Source organism: Anser brachyrhynchus (assembly GCF_964034855.1).
Source record: "Anser brachyrhynchus genome assembly, chromosome: 9".
NCBI lineage: Eukaryota > Metazoa > Chordata > Aves > Anseriformes > Anatidae > Anser > Anser brachyrhynchus.
Window position 1 is genome coordinate 13,340,318 of NC_137703.1, and position 5,092 is coordinate 13,345,409.

The window sequence follows — 5,092 nt, forward strand, 5'->3', positions numbered from 1 at the left end:
CTCTCTCTCCTATTTGGTGTGCAGGAACGTCCCAGGCTCCGGGCTCTGCCGAGCTCAGACCCATGCCACCTTCACCACGGCCTCGCCTCCTCCATGGCCGTCCCCAGCCTCCACCAGCTGCAAAGCCCCTACGGGCCCCCAGAGGCGTGCAGCAGCTGGAAACGGTGGGAGCTGGCTGTTGTGTACTTTTTGTTACGGTGTTGGTGTGAAAAAAAGCTTGGAAAAGCTGACAATGAGCAGCTAGGGGAACACGTCCCGATAGGAAGCACCTGGGGGTGAGGCTGATCTCCCCAGCCGCAGCCTGCAGCCCAGCACCGCCCCGCGATGGCGGCGCCGCCCTGTGGAACAGCAGCGGCCTTCCCTTTGCTGCTTGCTGACGGAGCCTATTTATAACATCTCAGAGCAAGCCCATTATTTATTGGGGTAAAATTGGCTATCTGGAAAGGTATGGGTCTGCTCAGGGTCAGGAGGACTGCAAATACCCATATCCTAGTCCTGGCCCTGCAAACCTCCCAGATGAGAAGGCTGTCAGCTTCATAAGCAGGCATCGCTGCACGACAGGAAGACAATTACTGAGAGGGAACATTTCTCCTGGGCTCCACAATTTACCAGCAGATGTGAGTGCCACTAACCTCACAGGGAGTGGGGCAGGTGGCCTGGGGGACGTGCTGTTCCCTGTCTGAGCATTGCAGAGTTACTGGGACTGTCAGGGAGACTTCTTTCCTTTCCTGTAAAAATGCTGCTAGAGGGCACGGGGCTGCCTCGCAGCTCACAGCGGCTGGCCCTCATAGCTGGACCATGCTTTGGGCTTTTCCAGCAATGTTTGCTACCCTGTGATGGGAATCATTGCTCGCCCAGCACGGGCTTTGCCGTTGAGCCTTTCCTTGCAGCACCAGCCATGCCTGGTGGCAGGCCTGACACTGAAGCTCCCGTGCCTCGTGTTACATGGTGTGTATGAAATCAGGTGGTTTCTGAGCGTAACAGCCACAATTAAGGGGATGGCATACACAGAGGAGCTTACACTGGGGCTACAAGGCGAAGTGACTCTCCTTCCCAACAAAGGCTTGTACGCTAGGATTTACTGACTGCCCATGTGGAGGGGAGGTTTGTCAGGAAAAAAAAAAACATGAATAAAAGACCTTCTTTTCTGCCAAGCTTCAAAAGCCTGGTAAAAATCTGTGTTCATTTGTTATTTATTGCCACGAAATATTTGTCTGACATTTGTAATCACAGCCAATACCTCCAAGGTGGCTTAAAGCTTAATTGCTTGAACTTTTCTGCTAGCGACGAGCTGATGCTCTGACCTTCTCCTTGCAGCAGCAATCAATTTACAGCGCAGCAGCTTGCTGTGCCCGCTGCCTCCCTGTCATCCCCCTGTGCTCGGGAGAGGCCCTGTCAGGCACAGGCTGGAGGTGCGGCATGGGTGGTGGTGGAGGTGAGGACACTCGAGGATGAGAGGCTGCGGACGAAGGCAAGCAGCTACACAGGAGAGACAGGTGAGCTAAGCCAACACACTGCCTTCTGCCAGAGCCCGGTGAGCAGAGAAGTGCCCATGGGCTGGTTTTAGGGTTTTGCTGGCAGAGTGCCCTCAGGGCAGGTAAGGAGCAGAGGTGCAGCTGCCCCTCAATACGGCTCGGCTGAGGGCTGCGCCGTGTCCTGCTCCCTGCACCCTGTTGCCTTCCTGCTCAGCCCCGGGGCCACTGGGTGCCCACACGGACCCTGCAGCATCCTGGTCTCGGGGCTCCCCTGCTAATGGCAAAGCAGAACTTTGCCAGCAGGGAAGGAGGAACTGCCCTCTGGCACGCTCCAAAAGGCTGGATGCTGTATCCTGAAACTTCGATACCCTCAGACCAGTTTTTTCCCTCCCGTAAGATACGTTTTGTGTCTGAACACAGCCACGCAGTGTTTCCGTGCCACCGGCCTGACAGCGCGTTTCACTGCAGATGAGTAATGAGAGAGGCCTCGCTGCTGCGATGAGCAGCCCTGCTTGGCAGGCACTTATGGTACCACTTTTCTGGAGACACGCTTCCCCCCATGAGGCTGTTTTGAGTGCCTTTAACCTGAAAACCACCAGCCCTGTTTTACAACACAGTGGGCGTTGGGTATGCTACCGCCCCCCGGCTCTTCAGCTGCTCAGCACTGCATGGAGGTGACCAGGGACAATGTGTAAGGCCAGCCGTGATGTCTCAGGGTATCACCATCCCAGGGCAGGTGGAGTTCATGAAGGGGAGGTCCAACCCCTGGGACAGGTTTGAGACCCAGCCCTATGCCATGCATCACTCCCAGCCCCACTGCTCCCTCGCTGCCCCTGCCCCCAGGCAATCCCACCCACAGCTCAGCATTTGGTTCACTTTGGGTACGGGGGACGCTGTGGCATCCTCCTTTCACTCCCGTCCCTGTTCCACAATGATTCACAGGGATGAAGGAGCTGAGCAACAGGCAAGAGGATGATTTGCCTTGTGATGGTGATTCAGCCTCTGCAGGGTGGTGACAGAGTGAGCAGAGCTATTGTTTCTCCCCATCAGCTGGTGACAAAAGGGTTCTTGCCCCTTTTATGACATTTCATTGTAGAAGAACAAATATGAACAAAGCAATGTGTAAAACAGTGATGAGTGAAGTCTCTGCTTCAGGGAACACCCTCCGGTTTTCTCAGCCTACCCTGAACACCAGGGCAGCTTGCTGCAAAGCAGCCAGCCCTTCTCTTGCCTGAGGGTGCTTTTTGTTGTGCTGCACATCCCAGGAGCAGGTCAGTGTGCAGGGGACAGGGGCTGGCTCAGTGGGTGCAGGCGCAGGAGCCGTCCGGTGAGGCAGCTCTGCCCTGGTAGCCTGGGAGTGCCACACCAGCCACCTGTGCTGACCACATCAGCAAATTCCTGCATCTGTATGTCACCCAGCCATCATAAAGGCGTGCACCGGCATCACCTTGACTAAGTGGTTAATTTGGCACAAGGTGCAGTCACTGAGTTGTATTAATGCAGCAGTGAACAAGTAGCAAAGGAGATTCAGCTGTTAAGGATCAGCATGCACATAAAACAGGAACGCAAATCAGCATATGTACAGTAATTTATAGCAAAAAGCCAGCTGCATGTTCAGTTCACACTCAGTCCTCCCACCTGCACTGAACCTCCCCTCTATTTTAACCAGTCCAGCAGAAATGTGGACTCACATCTGTGAATCCCGTGCACAGGCAGAGGTGCGGGGCAGGGGCAGGCAGTGCAGCGTGCCATGGCAGAAACCACCTCTGACCCGCGGCTTGACCACCACGCTGCTGCTCGTGCTTCTTGAAAAGGGCATCGCAGAACTGCAAGGAGAACAGAGGTGTGCTGTGATGATCACCTGGGCTCTGAATGGCTCCCAAGCAAGGAATGGTTCGGTAGGTTGGGACAGTGCTACAGACTGGGAAAATAAATGGCCCAGGGAGAGTATTAGAGAAGTCTACTAAACCCTACGTGCTGTGATGAATGGGGAATGAATATCCTCTGCCTCTTCTAACAGGAGGTTTGGGGGCATCGGGTGAAACTAGCAGGAGCCCATTCACAACAAGTAAGGAGATGCTTTCACAAAATCCGTAGCTGAGCTGTGAAACTCTGCTGTGTGGCATAGTGGCTACCCAAATTTTACCAGGGTTCAAAAAATGATTCACTGGATTCATGGAAGAAAAAACGTGTGGTCACAAGTTCAAATACAATGCCATCCCCAAGACGCAGTGAGGACATGCATCTTCACCAGCTCTCCTGGACATTTCCTCTCCCTTTGGCATGCCTGGCGGAGATGCGCCACTGCTCTGACTCGCTGCGGCAGTTTCTGTGCCCCTTTGCTGCACATAGGTGTGAAGTTTACAGGTTTCTGCATAAATAATACATAGCCTTTCAACAAAAGCTGTCAGATCAGTTACTACTCCAATATCACTAATGTCAAAATTAACAGGAAACTGAACCACAAACCGCTACATCAGCATCTACTGACTTAACTTTTTCTTCTCCTGGTTCTCTACACTTTACATATTGAACATTTGCATTGTAGATGAGGTTTTAGGAGCTGTGTGTAAGATTAAAGCACGGATTGATAGTGGCTTCGGGATATTCAGGCAGCAGTAATAAGTGTGTTATTGACAGTGAATATTCATGTGGATAGATCAGCTTGCAGGATTAAAAGACACATCCTAGAGGGGTGGATATAATGCAAACAGGGGCAATCAAGTAAATGAACCAGAAAAGGTGCTGCTTTATTGGCCCTTTACAGTCACTGTCTCTGAGTCTCATTCAGATCATAATTACTGCTGCCGGAAGATAACAGCTGTTAGCAGTGGCTCTGGAGCCCCGGGCCCTTTGAAGTCCTGAACAATAGACCACAGGAGGTGATAAGGTGCCTTCCTCGTCTTCACCCCAGTCTACACCATCCCCGGGTCTTGCAAACCGCTGATGGCTGTTTCCACCAGCAGCTTTCCTCTTTGCCTTTGATCACAGCTGCCCTTGTGATAGCTTCAAGGAGGAGGTTTAATTTAGGAGAATAAAAATCGTTTGCTGCCTGACCAAATCCGAACAGCCCTGAGGGAGGCAGGAAGGAAGGCGAGCAGGTCTACGCTGAGTGAGCCCCTGCTACGTACATGGCCTAGCTCGGCTTCACCTTGGCCACGGTTTGATGAAGTGGAAAGTAAAGGACAGGGCTCATCCTCAGCTCCAGCAGGCATGGTGAAACACAGAGGGAGCAGACGGCTCTCTCATTGAAACCTTTGGTCCAACAATATCTCAGAATTTAAACCAACGAGGCTCTTTAATTCAAGTGTGTTTTCCTTAATTACTAGCAGCTTACAAAGAGCCTCATCCCGCACATGGCAAGAGCCATAGCTACATTTTAATTTCTCCGTAAGATAAGAACACCGTTTAACTGCTCGCCATGTGGTTGTGCTCTCATTTCATCCCATTACGATTTCAGAACATGGCAGCGCCGTTTTAGCACGTGGGATGGCTACAAACAGATGTTTTGTCAGCCTGCCCACGGCCAGCTGATTTCATCTGTTTTGTCTAGGACTGCAGCAACAGTAATAAATGACTCACCCTGAGCACGGGGTTTTTATGCTTTCTGTGTGCAG

The 5,092-nt window shown here is 52.3% G+C and overlaps 1 long non-coding RNA gene across 1 annotated transcript in view; it reads left to right on the top strand.

Annotated features, from left to right (window-relative positions):
* LOC308199974 overlaps positions 1–5,092 on the top strand; it is a 26,129-nt gene continuing 21,037 nt past the window's right edge. The window contains exons 1-2 of the long non-coding RNA XR_013955133.1: positions 1–617; positions 1,318–1,496. This is a non-coding gene — a long non-coding RNA (uncharacterized lncRNA). The remainder of the gene's footprint in view (positions 618–1,317; positions 1,497–5,092) is intronic.